Genomic DNA, 19,459 nt, shown 5'->3' on the forward strand with positions numbered 1-19,459 from the left:
AAGGACTTTTGTGGCCCTATTAGCTAGCGTTTAGTGTCTCTATACTCTCTAACAGTCTGTCCCTGCTCCACACAGCAAGCTCTCCCTACAATGGCAAAAAAACTGAATGTAAAATGGCGGCCAGATCAGGTTTATTTATAAGGTAGGGGGTGTGTCCATGTGTTTAAACTTCTCAATTGGCTGTCCTGTCCCACCTGATGGATGTTTCATGGGTCAAAGTTATGCACAATGCAAAGAATATGGCACCGGCAGACATCGCCATATGTTCGCCTGTTCGGCGAACAGCAAACGAGCAAAGTTCGCAGCGAAATGACCACCGGGTGAACCGCAAGACCATCTCTACTGTTCAAGCCAGGCAGCTGAAAACTGAAAACAGAGAGGACAGACAGGACAGACTGCGGTAATGGAGATAGCATACAAGTGCTGCTGCTCATTACACACATCCCCACCTCCTCTCTATACTTCATGTCTCCTCATGAACTCCATTCTTACAGAGATTCAGCTGAAGATCTTCTCAGCTGTATTCAGGATCATAATTCCTGACAAGCAGAGCACATAGGAGGATGAGGCAGCTCTTTACCTCAATGTCCTGAAGTAACTTGTCCTCCTGTGTGATTAGGACAGGTTTTGTGTGTACTAATAGGATGGTGGCCATTTTATATCCCTTGATAATTGCTCCCCATACAATAAAAGCCTTTATAACTAATGAAAGGTATTTGGTAAGATATTTATTATAAAGTCATATTTAAAAGGGTTTTCAGATTTTCTTTTTACTGATGACCTATCCTCAGGTCACAGAATTTTCTGCGGCAAAATCTGCTGCGTGTGAAGGCGCCCTTAGGCTGCGGACAAATTCCACAATGTGTAAAGGCATGCATTCAGCAACAGAAGCTCCGTGCCTCTCTTCTGCAGCGCACCTTCCGGATCGCGAACCCATTCAAGTGGGCTGTTTGCAGGCCGCTTAAAGGCTTCCGTTTTGACCTCCTCCTTATGTATTCCGTTATTTTCCGTTATAACCATGTTATAACGGAAAGCCATAACGGAATGCATGACGCTGATGTGAACCCACCCTAAATGGTGTATGGTCCTGAAGACTGGAATTACCCTGGTCCCGAGCCAGTTAACTTACTGAGTAGCCATAGACCATGAGATTAAGATGCACAGTAGGGTGCACCGCCACCTCTGCACCGCTATCCAGCAGCTCTTTCAAGTCATTCATTTCCCTTTTCCTACAGAGTGGGGCAGGCATGTTTACTACCCCCAGCCTCCTCTGCTCCAGTGTTTAGCCATCTCCCATAAGATGCAATTATCTGCACCGCTGTCCACATGGCTTGGCAGGCTGATCACTAGTAGTGAGCACTCTGGTAGCTGCAGTGTTAGCTCAGACATTCCAATCTTGTGAGGCAGCAGTGTGAGGGCTGGTCACCCAGCCCAGCAATTACTCAGGCACTAACACACCAACGCTCATTCACAACACAGTGGATACTATGGCGTGTGACCAGCAGCGCAGAACTGTGAGGCCTCCTGCACCCCGAGATTACACATGCCTGCAGACCATGTACTGTGTTTAGCCCCAGGGTAAGAGACTCTGCACATCTACTGCTGAATCATTAATGGTAGGAGCATTGTCCATGGAAATGACCCAGCGATTTACTCATGCAGAATATTGCTAGTGTAACTGCACTGTAACTTTCAGGCAGATGTGACTTAGTTGTTACTATTATTCTTGTAGGTTTTGCAATTTTATTTGTCATGTTCTTCGTTTACTATATGGACCATATTACACAGCAGCCTCTGCATTAATTTTCCCTAACTCGTGTAAAAGATGTGTCCAGGTTCTAACGAAGTCCATACTCCATGGATAGCAGATGATTTATCTCTCGCTCTGTGCCAAAATTAGAAGGAAGCTTAGGATACTTATAATGCAAAACAGGTGTCCTGAAGCGCACAAATTAAAAGGGAGCTGGGGGACATACGGTATGAAGCACAGTCGTGCACTCAGCAGTGGCTTGCAACTTTTTTTTATTTTTATTTTTTTAATTGTTGCAGTTATAAAAAAAAAAAATAGCTGCAAGCAAATTAAGACAATACTGGAAAGACGAAACCGTCTCTAGTAACAAGACCCACAACAAAGAATAAAACAAAAAAGAGAAAGGATCTTGCATGTAAGGAAGCCTTACACGTGCTGGAAAAATCTGCCATAAAATACGCAGCATAAAGACATCCTCCGTGTTATCTGCTGGGGTTAAGAAGTGTCAGTCCCTGCCTTGTGTTCTGCAGGGTAAATAATGATGTGCTGCAGACTTTCTCCATACATTTCAAAGCGGGATGTAATCCACACGTAAAAATCTGCACCTGCATATCCCTCAGAAGAACAGAAACAAAAAACGGATGTTATTTTGAGCATCAGTCGTGCTCAGTTACGCTAATCGCGGATCCGCAAAACACGGATGGCGTCTGCAATTTGCGGACAGCCTTTAATATAACCTGTCCTATTCTTGTCCGCGCTTTGCGGTTATATTATTTTTTTTGCGGACCACGGAATTTAAGTAAATGGGTCCGCATCCGAGCCGCAGATGCGGACTAAAACAACGGCCGTGTGCATGAGGCCTTAGTATCAATTTCCACCAAAAATAACTGATCCGTTTTTTTTTAGCATCAGTTATGATCAGTTTGTGTCACTTCTGTCGGAGATCAGTTATTTTTGACGGAAGAAATTTTTTTTCCCCTTTATTCATCTGCTCTTCTGACGGCTCAGAAGAAGGGAAAGCCAAACGGACTAAGGGATCATGCACACTAATTTATTTTTTTCAGTTTCTGTGTTGTTTTTTTTGTGTATGCAGATCCATTCACTTCAATGAATGTGCATAAAAAATGGAATTTAATTCCGTGTGCATTCCAATTCTGTATGTCTGCATGGCCGTTCTGCAAATAATTAAAGATGTCCTATTATTGTTCATATTAGGGACAAGGATAGGACAGTTCTATTATGAGCCGGACATTCCGTTCCGGAATGCGGAATGCACACAGCCGGTATCCATGCTTTGGATATTCGCGATTTGCGGACCTCAAAATAGGCAACGGTCGTGTGCACGAGCCCTAATGCTGGAAAAATGGATTTCTAAATCTGCACTGCATCCGTAAAGTCCACATATTTATTTAATTTCATATACTTTGCTGGTACTGTACTATGCTGGGATTTTTCCGCATGTGAATCCACGTGGAAAAAACATGCATATTCTACTATGTGCGCAGGTAGCCTAAGGCCAGGGTCACAAGTGACATTTTTTGCTGCATGTCTGCTGCTAAAACCCCCAAAACAGCTAAAACAAAACTGCACATATGACATACTGTTTAGACCTCATGCACAAGACCGTAGCAGGTCCGTGCCCGTATTGTGTCCCGCAAACAGCAGGTCTGTAACACAGGGGCATCAGCCGTGTCCGCACTATATCACGGATGTGGACCCATTCACTTGAATGGGTCCGCAATCTGGAAGATACAGTGTGGTGAGGAACGGAGACACGGATCGGAAACAGTGGAGCATGGCCGATGCACACCCGCAAACAGTGGAGCCACAATATACGTTCATCGGCGGGATGCACACCGTATCACGGATGTGGATCCATTCACTTGAATGGGTCCGGAATCTGAAAGATATGGTACGGAACAAAGGCAAGGATTGGTACTGAACCGCAAAATAATAGTGCATGCGCTACTTTTTTGCGGTGCGGACCGTCAGATGTGGATTGAGGGCTCCAATCAAGTGAATGGGCCCACATCCGCAGACGGCAGGCATGCGGTGGATGCCCGTGCATTGTGGACGGCAATTTGCGGTCTGCAGCACAGGCACAGATGGCGCACGGTCGTGTGCATAAGGACTTAGGCTAAATTCACACGATTGTATGTGTTTTGCGGTCCGCAAATTGCGGATCCACAAAAAAAACAGATGACGTCTGTATGGCATCCGTTTTTTTGGCGGATCCATTGTAACAATGACTATCTTTGTCTGCAAAACGGACAAGAACAGGACATGTTCGATTTTTTTGCGGGGCTACGAAACAGACATACGGACGCAGATAGCACACGGTGTGCTGTCCGCATTTTTTGAGGACCCATTGAAATGAATTGGTCCTCATTCAATCCGCAAAAAAACGGAACGGACATGGAAACAAAATACGTTTGTGTGAATGTAGCCTTATATTGCAGAAAATCCAGCAAATTTCATCCTCTCCATTGAAAAGATTGAAAACTGCAAGAGAAATGCGCTGTATAATTTGACATGCTGCAGATTTTAAATCTGAAGTTCTGCAGTTTTTCTACGTTGTTTTTTTTTCCCACACAAATTTTGAAATTCTCATCCACTTTGCATGTACTATTCAATGCTCCAAATTTGCTGCACGAAAATCCACAGTTATTCAGTCATGTGTGGCCCCGGCCTAAGGCGCCAGCTGCGCACGGCGGAGATTTGCATACAGAAAATCCTCATGAAATCCGCACCAGAAGCTCTTAACAAAAACCTTACATATGTTAACAACCCCATTGAAGTCTATGGGGAAAACCACTCTGCAGTTGACATGCTGCAGGTCAGTTTCCTCACGGAAGAAAAAAACGAAGTGTACGTAAGATTTGTCTAATCGATACAGTTTGCTGGAACTGTATTACGCTCACGAAAATCCATACGGGAAAACTGCACGTAATCCGCATCGTGTCCAGGTGCCCTAAGGTTACCTACACATGTTGCAGATTATGCAGGGATTTTCATGCGGAAAAACCACAGTGTAAGGCCTCATGCACACGACCGTGTTTTGGTCAGTGATTTTCATCAGTGATTGTGAGCCAAAACCTGGATTGGAGCCTATAAGGTATAAGACCTCTTGCCCACGAACGTAAGGGCTCCGTGCCCATGCTGCTGACTGCAAATTGCGGTCTGCAATCCACGGCCACTGATCGCGGGGAAGCCGCATGCGGATCGCGGACACATTCACTTGAATGGGGTCCGCCATCCGTCCATTCCGCAAAAAGATAGAACAAGTTTTATTTTTTTGCGCTACGGAACACCGCGGAAGCACTCCATTGTGCTTCTGTGGGGTTATGTTCCGTGCTTCAGTTCTACACCGCACCGCATCTCCAGATTTGCAGACCTATTCAAGCAAATGGGTCTGCATCCGTGATGCGGAGTGCACACGGCCGGTGCCCCGTGTATGGCGGAACTGCCCTATGCGGACAACAATAAGGCCACGGGAGCACTACGGCCGTGTGCAAGAGGCCTAAGGCTGGGTTCACACTTGAGCGCATTTTATATGCGATTGACTGCAGTGTCCTATGGCCACAAACGCGTGTCAAAACGCCCCAAAGAAGCTCAAGTGAGAACCAGGGCCATAGGGAAGCATTGGTTTTCATGTGTTGAGCGTTTTACAGCGCGTTTGAACGCGCTGTAAAACGCTCAAGTGTGAACCCAGCCTAAGGCCTCTTTCACACTACAGTATGTCCATTTCAGTGTTTTGCGTTCCGTTTTTCACGGATCCGTTGTCCCGTTTTTGGGTTCCGTTGTGTCTCCGTTTCCGTTCAGTATGTCCGCAAAAACCTTTCAGTATGGTTTCCGTATGGTTCCCGTATACGGTCCGTTTTTCACGGATCAAAAACGGAAGCCACCTGTATTTGTGCTCAGCCAAAGTTTGGCAACAAGAAACACATGGCCACAGTGGGCTGGGCCTAGCATTTGTTAATGACGGATCCGCAAAAAACGGATGACATACGGATGACATACGGATGCCTTCCGTATGCATTCCGTTTTTTTGCGGACCCATTGACTTTAATGGAGCCACGGACCGTGATTTGCGGACAAACATAGGACATGTTCTATCTTTCCACGGAACGGAAAAACGGAAACGGAATGCATACGGAACACATTCCGTTTTTTTGCGGACCCATTGAAATAAATGGTTCCGTATACGGACCGTATACGGACCGCAAAAAACGGACCGCAAAACGGAAGAAAAAAACTGTAGTGTGAAAGAGGCCTAAGGGAAAGATCTACTCCTGTTCTGTGTTTATAGCTGCACCTAGTTTTGGCTCGAAATCACTGATGGAAATCACTGACCGAACACTGAAGTGTGAATGAGGCATAATACGGTATCAGCAAAGTGTATGAGATTAGACAAATTCTGTGCAGACCTTGACCTGCTCTGTGGATTTTCAAATACATTATATCAAATAGATAAAGTGTTGTTTTTCCCCATAGACCTTTTTTGGGCTGTTCACATAAACAGAAAATCCACAAAAAAATGCATAAAAAGCTAAAAAAAAAAGTGCACCAAAACTGTGATAAATAGTGCGTATTTGGCCTCATGCACACGACCGTTGTTTGGGTCCGCATCCGAGCCGCTGTTTTGGCGGCTCGGATGCGGACCCATTCACTTCTATGGGGCCACAAAAGATGCGGACAGCACTCTGTGTGCTGTCCGCATCCGTTGCTCTGTTCCATGGCCCCACAAAAAAAATATAACATGTTCTATTCTTGTCCGTTTTGCGGACAAGAATAGGCATTTCTACAATGGGCTGCCCGTTCCGTTAATTGCGGAAGGCACACGGGCGGCTTCTGTTTTTTTGCGGATCTGCGGCTTGCAGACCGCAAAAAACGGAACGGTCGTGTGCATGAGGCCTTTATGTGTGGTTTTGGTGTGGATTTTCTGCATACCCTAAAGTGGGAAAACTGATTTCTGCGCTTTTTCATCCAGCAAAAAAACTGATGTCGCTATCCTGTACAATCCAGAAAAAAAAAATAATATGAAAGTAATGGAAAGACTTGTTAAAAGCGCAGATCCAGGACAAGTGCCACGATTTATTTTTTAACTTCTGTAGAAATGTCCTTCCTTGTCTACAAAACTTTTTGTGGGGCCACGGAACAGACATGCAGTTTGCAGCCCCATTGATATTAATAGGTCCGCACCTGATCCGCAAAAAATGTGGATCAAATGCGGACTAGACATACGGTCGAGTGCATGAGCCCTAAGGATTGTGCATGGATTCTGGTGCCGAAAATGGTGGGACCTGATTGGTTGCTATGGGCAGCTAATCCAGGTTTCCTTTACACCAGCTTTGATAAATCTCCCCCAAAGTGCACATAGGATTTGTCTAATCTCGTACACTTTTCTGGGACTGTATTACCCTGCAGTTTAGCTACTCATAAAATGTGCACGTAATCTGCATTGTGTGCAGATACCCTTAGGCTACTTTTTTGAAATCCTGGCCAAGCCCTTTGGATGTCTCGCTCTTTGCAGTAGAAGATTTATCTTTACTGTTTGTCTGCTTTTTTCAAGTTTACTAAGGGAAAGTGCATGGTGGACGAGTAATGTTAGTTTCATAATAAACGATAAAGAGGACAAACATTCAATTACTCAGCAGAAGATCAAGGTTATGCAAACAGCCAGAAGCACATCCCCATATGTTGTAAGTTTATTGACCCCGCTGAGCCTACAAGTACTTAGAAAACTTCACCATGTATGAAGATCAGGAGAAGGATCTCTTTCCCTGAAGAGATTGTCGAGATTTTTTTCCCTCCACCACATGCTGCTGTACCGGTCAAAAAAAACATGCTCACCTTCTCCCTGTCACTTCGTCCCAGCTCCCTGACTCCCTTCAATGGTCTTTCATTTCCTGTCTGTAAACTTCATGTCGTGTATGGTGCTTGAACACGAGAATACAGAGAAATAGGTACAATAACAGAATATATATATATCTTCTTTTGTAACTATCTTACATGTAACTTACTTCCAGTGTTTCTGCAATGTCTAGGTTGGTGGTAGAGTCTGAAGCATCTACTTGTGGCTCTTCAGGAGAATGGTCTAGGCTAGCTGGTATTGGACTCTTGGGTTTATTTTGTGGTCCAAAGTCTTGTTAAAACTAAGTAAACTGTACAATTTGTATATTTGTACTTGGGTCTGTGTCTCCCTGAGATTATCCTCCCTTTCCTTGGCAAATACTTGTGATTAATTACGTAAGCAGAGGACACACAAATAGTGCTCTTAAGACTTAAAGTATTCACTTTAAGTTCCAAGGTTGGTTTTGAGTTCCTGTATTTTTTAGGATCTGTTTTCACGGTCAGAAAGTAGTAGTATGTTCAGTGTGCCACCATTAAAAACTGATGATACATTTGACATCAGATAATGTAAGTGGATATCTTTGCAAGTCTAGGAAAAATCGATTTGTAGTATGCAGAACACTAGGTTCTGGACGGGCAATGTAAAACGCCAGTGCTGATTATATTCCACAACGAACTGCACATATGCACAGTTTGACAGATATTTGCCATTGGGCACCAAGATCATGTAGCCGAAGGAGAACCGCAGAAGATGCTCAGGCCCTTATTTTGGTCATAGTCCATATCCCTTCATGCACCACACGCAGGAGCTTGATTAGGCATTGTTAGGTGAGCAGAGGAGGATAAAGACCAAAGACATGTTCTTCACATTGGCAGGCAAACAGTGAGCCCAGATGACAGTGTTGTAGGTTATGTTGAAGGAGAGAAGTGATCCTTAAGCACAAACTGAAAATGTCATAGCTATTAATATTGCTGACCCTTGGAATTAAGCAGCAGTGACTGGAGGAAGCAGAAATATGAACATTACTGATGACAAACATGATGTTGGAAATTAAGCAGCAGGCAGTAGTCACATGGATGAACTGTAGCTGGTGGTCTTGTTTTTAGGACAGTGATGATCAGTAGTAGTTCGTAGGCGCCTTTTTATGTAGACATTTAGTGGAAGATTGTGCTCCATGCTGGACACACAAAAAGAAAATAAATAAAAAAATTCTGTTGGCTCTTTTGCATCTTCACTGCATGGAGCAGGTACCTGCTCATGTGAACATCCATGTTTTGTCTTACTGCAACTGGAGATGGATTTTTTTCCAGTTTTTATGTCTGTCCAGTTCAGGCTGGAAAACAAGGGGTGATCTTTGATGTTAGCATTTACTTAGAGCCGGACAGGCTGGTCTTTGATGAAAAGTTTTGAGAGAACATCAATAGCCACATTGTCAGTAAGGTCTTTGTATGATGGTTCATAGTATTTGTCTCAGTTTCTTCATCAGTTATTCCTGGAAATGGAGGGAGTGGAATATCAAGTTATATAACATAACGTCTATAACGTAATACCCCCATTATATGACTTTTCCAGGATCATTTCAGGGGCACTAAACCCTGGTGTTCCAGGGAAATTGGTGGCTTTTACACGTTCAAGGACATTATAAAGAGTTAGTCCAAAATCCACTATAGTCTCTAGTCAAAATGCTATCCAGTTTTAAAGGGAACCTGTCATCAACGTAATGCTGCCCATACTAACGTCAGCATAAAGTAGAGACAGGTGAGTTGTTTTCAGCGGTCGGTCATTTCTAAGTTAAAAGCAAGTGGTTGCTGAGAGAACCAACATCACAATCATTGCAGACTGGGCCTGGAAAAGAGTCAAATCTACAAGAGAAGAGTCCTGGTTATTCATTAACTCCTGCTCTCCTGCCCACCTGTTCATGATTCACAGTCTTCTACCTAGTTTTCTCCCTTTCTCTCTAGGAGAGAACTGCCAATCATCAGCAGATGGGTGAGAGAGCAGGAGATTATGAATAACCATGACTCTTCTCAGGTAGATTTGACTCTTTTCAAGGCCTGTGCTGCACGGATTATGATACTGGTTCTCGGCAACCACTTACTTTTGGCTCTTGAGTGAAACACCACTGAAATCAGCATGTCTGTTACTATTGTATGTGGCCCTACGTGAGGTCAGCATAAAGTTGATGACAGGTTCCCTATAAATCCCAATGAATAATATCACTGCTGTGCATGAATTGTAAGCCACAAATCATTTCTGCTGTTATAAATGTTACAGTGTCCATGTGGAATGCATTCTCACATATGTAATCCATACAAATCCCCTCCACAAGCCATCTGAGTGACGTAGTATGTATCATTTTCAGCTGTGTCAGACTGTGGTTCCTTGGGCCCACCAGAGGAAATTATTGTTGAGGCCCAACCCCTATATCGTCAATAAACTTTAATCAGTTTTGAATCACAGAAATAGACCCAATCAGCAATTAATTGGCTCTAAAGGCAGCCAAGTATTTTTCTTCTGGATCTTTAGGACCCATTATGGTATCGGAGCCTAGGCCCACCGGAGGATCCTCTGGTAATGGGCCAGTCTGACCCTGATTTTCAGTGTGGAATGCCGCATATCCATGCATTAAAATTTTGCTTTTGTGAGAATTCTTCAAGACTTATTCTACAAGGCTTTGGCTGAAGGCTATTAAGCCTCTCTTCTTCACAATTTTCATTACGGATAGATTCAGTGGCCATTATAACTTTACTGTATGTTCCTTTTCCAAGAACACTATGGGAGATACATTTATGTATCCACTGAAATAGGGACTTTGGTTTTCCTTTGTTCTCTGCTGGGACAAATACTTTCATCTGAGATGTCATCTCGAATAGGGGGAAGATCTTCCTGTTGTTTCCTTTTTTCCCAATTTCCTCCTCCTCTGCTTTTGCACAGCCTTGCATTAATCTGCTTTGACCCACAGTAGCTCTCTGCCTCTCCCTTACATCCATTTTTTGTAGGATGCGCTCACCTCTGTTTTGTACAGTTTCTAAGAGTAAAATATTCTCCATTACCTTGGGGTCAGCGAGACATGCCTGACCAATCTGCTCACCAGATTTCTTAGGATCTATCTTCCTACTCCTTAGTAGATGTCCTTCTGTTTATCTGCTATGTCCTCCCCATCTACCGCTGACTGCTAACCAACTACTTCCTTTATGTTTGTTGTTGAACCCTTTTTCTTCTTTCTTCATGTTGTGTCAAAGGACAGCAATAGAGCAGTTATCCAAAAATGTATGTACGGTATATAAATAGTGTTGATCAAGAATATTCGAATTGCGAATTTTTATCGCTAATATAGGTACTTCGAAAATTCGAGAATATTTAGAATATAGTGATATATATTCGTAATTTCGAATATTCAAGATTTTTTTTAATTGCGAATTTTCGGAATGCAAATTTTTATCGCTAATTTTTCAATTGCCGAGTAAAAACATGATTCCTCCCTGCTTCTTGCATGTGGGCCAATGACTCATTGGCCCACAAGCAAGAAGCAGGGAGGAATCATGACTTTAAATGGGATAAATGATGAATATTCTAAAAAACTAATATATAGCACTACATCGAATATATTAGTTTTTTTGAATATTCGTAATATTCTAAAACAAGAATATATAGCAATATAGCGAATATTCGAAAAAAAGCGAATATAGAGCAAAATAGCTAATATAGTGCTATAATCTTCTTTGTCTAATAGTTGTAATTTTTTTCTCATCTGAAGCTCAGATTGGAAAAAAATTTCAGCTATTGAAAAAAAATATTATAGCACTATATTAGCTAAATTGCTCTATATTCGTTTTTTTTCCGAATATTCACTATATTGCTATATATTCTTGTTTTAGAATATTATGAATATTCGAAAAACTAATATATTTGTTTTTTTTAATATTCGTAATATTCTAAAAGAAGAATATATAGCAATATAGCGAATATTAGAAAAAAATGAATATTGAGCAAAATAGCTAATATAGTGCTATAATCTTCTTTGTCTAATAGTTGTAATTTTTTTCTCATCTGGAGTCCAGATGGGAAAGAAATTTCAACTATTGAAAAAAAAGATTATAGCACTATATTAGCTAAATTGCTCTATATTAGTTTTTTTTCGAATATTCGCTATATTGCTATATATTCTTCTTTTAGAATATTACAAATATTTGAAAAAACTAATATATTCGATATAGTGCTATGAATCATTGGCCCACAAGCAAGAAGCAGGGAGGAATCATCGCATTATGAAAATTTGCATATTACACGATTATTACCTTGTCGATTTTTCGAGAAAAAAAATGGTAGAATATAACGAATATTCGAATTTGCGAATATTCGGCAAATATTCTACTGAATATTCGCGAAATATCGCGAATTCGAATATGACCCCTGCCGCTCATCACTATATAGAAAGTCAAAATACCAACAGTGACTTTAAGAGGAAAACTGTATAACTAGTAATTGTTTAACATGAAACCAGTACGATCAGTGCTGCTTGCTTTGCTCTTTCCGAAGGTCCAATAGACTTCAGTGAAGAGAGGCACATACAAGTTTCTCAGGGAAAACGCAAAGCAACCTGCTCTTTGAAGGGCTAGCCGTGGTTGTGCGAGCACCACTTCCTCTTCAAAATGACCTGTGTGTGGCCTCTTTTGCAGCAGAGGTGCAGTGTAATTACAACACACTCACTTCAATGGGACGAGCAGCTGTAATTATACTGCACTGCCGTTAGTAAGGAGATGAAGAGCAGGTATATATTGAAGAGAATGCCAAGCTCATACGAGCGCCGCTACCCCTTCAGTTGATCGGGAATTGGATCCCCACTGATCTGATATTGATGACCTATCCTGAGGAAAGGTCGTTAATATTAACCCACTGCACGACCCCTTAATATAAAATGCTGTGTCCACCTCATGCGTGAAGAGCTGGAATGAATGTGCTCTTATGATCCAGCAAATAACCACAAAGAGAGTAAAAATTCATTCCCTCCACCTATTTCACTGCGACGGAAGCAGGAGCCCAGTTTGCTTTGGTTTGTAATACTAGTTTGTTCTAAAATTTTGAACGAAGTGACTTCGGATGAAGTATCCAAAGCTTTTTTTCTCTCAACACTAATCCCCATTACTGCAGCGTGTAACAGGTATCCTTAGATAACACTCGGCAGGTTCTACACTAAAGATCCAATTTGGACAGGAAGAGAGTGTAATATGGAGACCTAACTTATGTCTGTGGGTCTGTTGTGACTAATCTGTCTCTAGGATCCGGACGCTGGTAAATGTCTGGATCATGGTATAAATAAAACAGCTTTATTAGGAACAGAGGGGGTTGGATGGCGAGGGGTCATCTTCTCACTACTTATCAGGAAAAAAGACTCCTATATGTGACAGTCAGAGAGCAAGTATGCTTTGCCTGATGGAGGGACTGATTACATGAACAGCAGGTTTGCCCATACCTTTACTAGATGATCCGTCAGGAGCTTCCATTGCAGATTCGGTCAAAAGTACAGGACAGCAAAGTGTAGCATTTTGTGTCTTCTTGTCTGGTAAAATGCCAAGCTTTCTAATGGAAACCAGAACCTGTTAGTCAGTGCGGTCTGTCAGCTGGTGTTTATTTTATTGTCTGTGCAGTCTGTCAGGTCGCATTCATTTTATTATCAGGTGGCATTAATTTCCATAATTTGATGGAGATGGCGCTTCCATTATTTTAATTGCTCTCCTATAATGGATAGTTTTGTGATTTTTGCAATTTATTATGTACCATTAAATGTTTTGCACTTACCAAAAATCATACAATTATTTCTCTGTTCACATTCGAAAAAAAATTACATACAAAACAATGACATACAATTTTGAGGAATAGAGATACATCTGTAGATACGAGTACATTGTGCATGGGAATATATTATACATGGGAGGTTTTAATCAGAGAAAATCCCCCTGTTACTAGCATTGGGCTCTGTGGCTCAATGTTTAGAGTCTGCCTTCAATAAGAAGGTTCTGAGTTCAAGACCCGGCAGTGACAATATCAAAAGCAGAATAAACAGAATTGCAGTTAAATATACAGGGGTATCCCAAGGCATACTAGGATACTCCCTTCATCGTCATAGCTTTGACTCAATATATGGACATAGGTATAGATGGCCTTGCGGTTCGCCCGGCGGTCGTTTTGTGGCGAACTTTGCTCATTCGCAATTCGCCGAACATGTGAACATATGGCAATGTTCGCATGCGCCATATTCTTTTGCATTGCGCCGAACTTTGACCCATGACACATCCATCAGGTGGGACAAGACAGCCAATTGAGACGTTTCAGCACATGGACACACCCCCACCCTATAACAGAACCCGATCTGGCAGCCATTTTACATTCTGTGTTTTGCCAGTGTAGGGAGAGGTTGCTTTGTGGAGCAGGGACAGACTGTTAGGGACACCAAACGCTAGTTAATAGGGCCACAAAAATCATTTTAAGGACTGGTATAGGTGTTACATAGTTACAAAGTTAATACGATTGAAAAAAGACATACGTCCATCAAGTTCAACCAAGGGATAGCTGGGGATGCGAATCCCAGAAGGAAGTGAGACTCAGATTTCTACATGTTTTCATAAGCATTAATGTTTTTTACTTCATCTAAACCTTTTTTGAAAAGGTCTACTGTTCCTGCTGTGACCACGTCTATTCCACAGCTTCGCAGTTCTTACAGTAAAGAAGCTTTGACGATTCCGGAGACTGAACTTTTTCCTCTCCAGTCGGAGGCAGTGCCCCCTTGTCTTTTGAGTGCATTTTACATGAAACTTTTTTTCTCTGTATTTTTTGTATGGCCCATTTATATATTTGTATAGGTTAATCATGTCCCCCCTTAGACGTCTCTTCTCAAGACTAAATAAATTCAATTCTTTTAATCTTTCTTCATAACTAAGACCCTTCATTCCCCTTATCAGTTTAGTCGCTCTCCACTGTACTTTTTCCAGCTGCAGTGTATCCTTTCTATGTACTGGTGCCCAGAACTGAACTGCATATTCCAGATGAGGCCGCACCAACGCTTTGTAAATTGGTAATATTACATCCCTGCCCCGCGAGTCCATGCCTTGTTTAATGCATGACAATATCCTGGTGGCCTTAGAAGCAGCTGATTGACATTGTATGCTGTAATTTAATTTACCATCCACAAGGACACCCAAATCCTTCTCTATAAGTGACTCTCCCAGTGCTACATCCCCTAGGACATATGAAACAGAGATTATTACTACCAAGATGCATAACTTTACATTTGTCCACATTGAACCTCATTTGCCAAGTTGATGCCCAATCACTCAGAGTGTTCAAGCTAGTTTGTGGACATCTTCCATACACTGTACAGTTCTACACAGCTTAGTGTCATCTGCAAAAATACATATGGTGCTATTAATCCCCTCCTCAATATCAATAATAAATAAATTAAATAATAAAGGTGTGCTATCGATAGGTGTAATATACTGAGCGGTGTGATATACCTATAATATACTTTCCTCCACCGAGAGGGGGCGATAGAGGACGGGAACTACTAAGAAAAGAAGGTAGATGGATCTTGCGTTCTAATGCCACGGGCCCTCTGGGATTGAACGAAAAACTCGATATGAGTGTCTTTTTGTGATGTCTCAATATTCTATGTATGTTGTTTGTTGTTGCTTTTAATGTTTCATGGATATCTCATTTTGTAACAATGATGTACAACCCCTGCTGCTGACGTAGCCTACATTCGCAATGTTATGTGACAGTCTACGCCAACATCATGCGCCTAAGTTAGCGCACGTGGCGCATAAAAGATGATGTCATTTGTGTCAAAGGGTTAACAATATTGGGCAGATGAAGAGGTTATACGCGAAACGGCCGCCGCCATGTTCTTGTGATTGCACTGTTTTTGTTATCCCCCTCTCTGTACCCAGAACAGAAGCACTATGGAGTGCTTCTGTGGGGTTCCGTTCCGTGCTTCCGTTCCGCAAAAAAATAGAACTTGTTCTATCTTTTTGCGGAACGGACGGATCGCGGACCCCATTCAAGTGAATGGGTCCGCGATCCGCATACGGCTGGCCCACGGTCGGTGCCCATGCATTGCGGTCCGCAGCATGGGCACTGCGGGACAACGGCCCTGTAAAAGAGGCCTAAATGTGATGGACTGTGGAGGCACCCACTTTGCTTGAGACTTTTAATAAAATAGGTGAAAAAACTCCAGAGCTGCAGCATGGTGCCTATTTGAGAAGAAGCAAAAAAAGACAAAAAACACTACCTAATTAACAAAAACGCCAGGAACAAAACATGTTTGTGTGTCCTGGATTTCATATTTCCCATAGACCTTCATCTAACATCTAGAAGTGGATATTTTATTGCAAAAAAAATACCAAAACCACACAAAAAAAAAAAAAGGTGCCATAAGAATGCAAAAATGCAAAAGACCTCCACAAAAAATACCCATGACCAGTGGCAGGCCTAGAGGGGGGCGAGGGTTGCGGTACACCCAGGGTGCCGACTCTCAGGGGGCTGCCAGAAGCAATGAGCACTTCCATCAATACAGATGGAAGCGCTCATTGCTGGAGCGCTGATGCCCACATACTGCGGCGGGGCACGGGAGCGCATAGTTCCCTGCCCCGCCGCCAATCACCACCATAGGCTTCAGGCCTAGTAGGCCTGAGGTCTATGCGGTAGTGAAATCCTGATGCAGGTGTGCATGATGATGTCATCGCGCGCGCCTGTGACGGGACGCAGCAGCACAGTGAAGTGTGCACACCTTCCTCTGCGATCAAGCACAGGTGAGTATTTAGCTTTTATTTATTTTTTATATGCCAACTTTGGGGGACATGGGGGGACACACATGTGGGGGCAAATTAATATGGGAGGGATAGCTATGTAGGGGCAAATAATTATAGGAGGGATTACTTTGGGGGGCAATGTAGGGGAAACTACTGTGTGGGGAAAATTACTATATGGGGGCAGTGTGGGGGGAAATTACTGTGTGAGGGGAGTGTGGGGGAAATTACTGTGTGGGGGGGCATTATGGGGAAAACTACTGTGTGGGGGGAAAACTACTGTGTGGGGGAAACTACTGTGTGGAGGCGGTGTGTAGGAAACTACTGTGTGGGGGCAGTGTGGGGAATTTACTGTGTGGGGGCAGTGTGGGGGAAACTACTGTGTGGGGGCAGTGTGTAGGAAACTACTGTGTGGGGGCAGTGTGGGGGAAACTACAGTGTGGGGGCAGTGTGGGGGAAATTACTTTGTGGGGGGCAGTGTGGGGGAAACTACTGTGTGGGGGAAACTACTGTGTGGGGGCAGTGTGGGGGAAACTATTGTGTGGGGGAAACTACTGTGGGGGGCAGTGTGGAGGAAATTATTCTGTGGGGGCAGTGTGGAGGAAATTATTCTGTGGGGGCAGTGTGGGGGAAACTACTGTGTGGGGGGCAGTGTGGGGGAAAATACTGTGTGGGGGGAAATACTGTGTGGGGGCAGTGTGGGGGAAATTACTGTGTGGGGGAAACTACTGTGTGGGGGCAGTGTGGGGGAAATTACTGTGTGGGGGCAGTGTGTGGGAAACTACTGTGTGCGGGCAGTGTGAGGGAAACTACTGTGTGGGGGGCAGTGTGGGGGAAACTACTGTGTGGGGGAAAATACTGTGTGCGGGCAGTGTGGGGGAAACTACTGTGTGGGGGAAATTACTGTGTAGGGGCAGTGTGGGGGAAACTACTGTGTGGGGGAAATTACTGTGTGTGGGCAGTGTGGGGGAAATTACTGTGTGGGGAAACTACTGTTTGGGGGCAATGTGGGGGAAATTACTGTGTGGGAGCAGTGTGTGGGAAACTACTGTGTGCGGGCAGTGTGAGGGAAACTACTGTGTGGGGGGCAGTGTGGGGGAAACTACTGTGTGGGGGAAACTACTGTGTGTGGGCAGTGTGGGGGAAACTACTGTGTGGGGGAAACTACTGTGTGCGGGCAGTGTGAGGAAAACTACTGTGTGGGGGAAATTACTGTGTGGGGGCAGTGTGAGGGAAACTACTGTGTGGGGGGCAGTGTGGGGGAAACTACTGTGTGCGGGCAGTGTGAGGGAAACTACTGTGTGGGGGGCAGTGTGGGGGAAAACTACTGTGTGGGGGGCAGTGTGGGGGAAAACTACTGTGTGGGGGGCAGTGTGGGGAAAACTACTGTGTGGGGGGCAGTGTGGGGGAAACTACTGTGTGGGGGGCAGTGTGGGGGAAACTACTGTGTGGGGGAAACTACTGTGTGGGGGGAAGTGTGGGGGAAACTACTGTGTGGGGGCAGTGTGGGGGAAATTACTGTGTGGGGGCAGTGGGGGAAAAACTACTGTGTTGGGGAAATTACTTTGTGGGGGCAGTGGGGGGGAAATTACTGTGTGGGGGCAGAGCGGGGGAAATTACTGTGTGGGGGAAATTACTATATAGGGGCAGTGTGGGGGAAATTACTGTGTGGGGGCAAATTACTATGGGGGGTTTACTATGGGGGGCAGTGTGGGGAAAATTACTATATGGGGGCAGTGTGGGGGGCATTGCTATTGGTGAGGCACTGTAGGGGCAATTCTATTATTTCTGGGGACACTATACAGGGATTATTACCTGGAGCACAATATAGGGTGTTATCATTACTGGGGCACTCTAGGGGACATTATAGCTGCTGTGGACACTATAAGGACATTTGGGGTAATTTATCAAACTGGTGTAAATTAGAACTTGCTTAGTTGCCCATAGCAGCCAATCAAATTCCACCTTTCACATTTGACAGCTCTTTTGGAAATCCAGTTCTACTTTACACCAGTTTGATAAATGATCCCAATACTAGGGTCACAATTTTTTCTGCAGTATAGTACCTTGGGCATTGGGTGACAAAACGGGCACAGTATTGGGGGTGGCAGCAGGATGACACTGTGGGGACACCAGGATGGGGAGGTTGATGGAAAAATTTAGAAATCTAACGTGTCTGTGTTACAAACTCTGTAGAGAGGAGATGCAGCTGAAAGATTTTGTCATGGTGGTCTAACGGAGGAGAAGAGGAAAGAGAAGGTCTACATGACAGGAGATGTCACTGGATGTAAGAGGTATGTGGTCAAGTATTGGGGGGGAGGGGGTGCCAGAGAAAGGACCCTCCCCGGGTGCCAAACACCCTAGGCACGCCACTGCCCATGACCCAAGCCTTAGGGTTCCACACATTTAGTTCTGCCATTTTCCACCTTTAAAAAACACCAGGAAAAGTGCATTCTTTTTTGGTGCTTTTCCTGGCGTTTTTTGTGCATATTGAGGGACATTTACCAAAGTGTTTAAAGTCTCACATTGTATGACTAGTGTTGATCCGCGAATCGGGTTTGGATTGCTGTATCCGAACCTGATTCGTTTGAAAACTTTGCTAGCAACATAGCCTCCCTCTTACCATAAAATTACTAATACCATTAGTCTCGAATCTATGATGTGACACTTCTTTTATTCTCATAAATTACAGTGTTAAAATCCGAAGCTGAGCTCGGCTTTATTAATGAGACAGGAAGCCGATTGCCCTGCGTTTCATTATTTCCTAAAGACCTTCAGTAAACATCTGAGGCTGGTGTTTTTACCGCAAAAACTCTTTTGTGTTTTTGATGTTCAGAATTATTCGGCATGCGAAACTGTGACTGCTTACCTACTAATTTATAGCACCCTCCTACGTATTTCTCTACTATGCAATTACTTTTGATAAGGAAGTAATTCCCTTCTTTCTCCAGTGTGAGATGTGCAGTGTGGGTGGAGGAGGGAATCAGATATGGGAAGAAGATGATCATTTCTGAAAAGGTTAAAACACAAGCCGTTCCTAACCACTGCTGAACA

At 43.6% G+C, this 19,459-nt stretch overlaps 1 protein-coding gene across 10 annotated transcripts in view; it reads left to right on the forward strand.

Moving 5' to 3' along the window:
* The first annotated feature begins 1,461 nt into the window (after positions 1–1,461).
* Positions 1,462–19,459, forward strand: part of PLCE1 (phospholipase C epsilon 1) — a 323,845-nt gene continuing 305,847 nt past the window's right edge. For 9 of the 10 annotated variants that reach the window (XM_040434726.1, XM_040434732.1, XM_040434729.1 and 6 more), the window contains exon 1: positions 1,462–1,578. The gene's annotated coding sequence lies outside the window, so the exon portion shown is untranslated. Of the gene's footprint in view, positions 1,579–7,621; positions 7,717–19,459 lie in introns of those variants that run through there. The other variant, XM_040434728.1, reaches the window with a different exon arrangement.

The sequence above is a fragment of the Bufo bufo genome, chromosome 6, assembly GCF_905171765.1.
Source record: "Bufo bufo chromosome 6, aBufBuf1.1, whole genome shotgun sequence".
Classification (NCBI taxonomy): domain Eukaryota; kingdom Metazoa; phylum Chordata; class Amphibia; order Anura; family Bufonidae; genus Bufo; species Bufo bufo.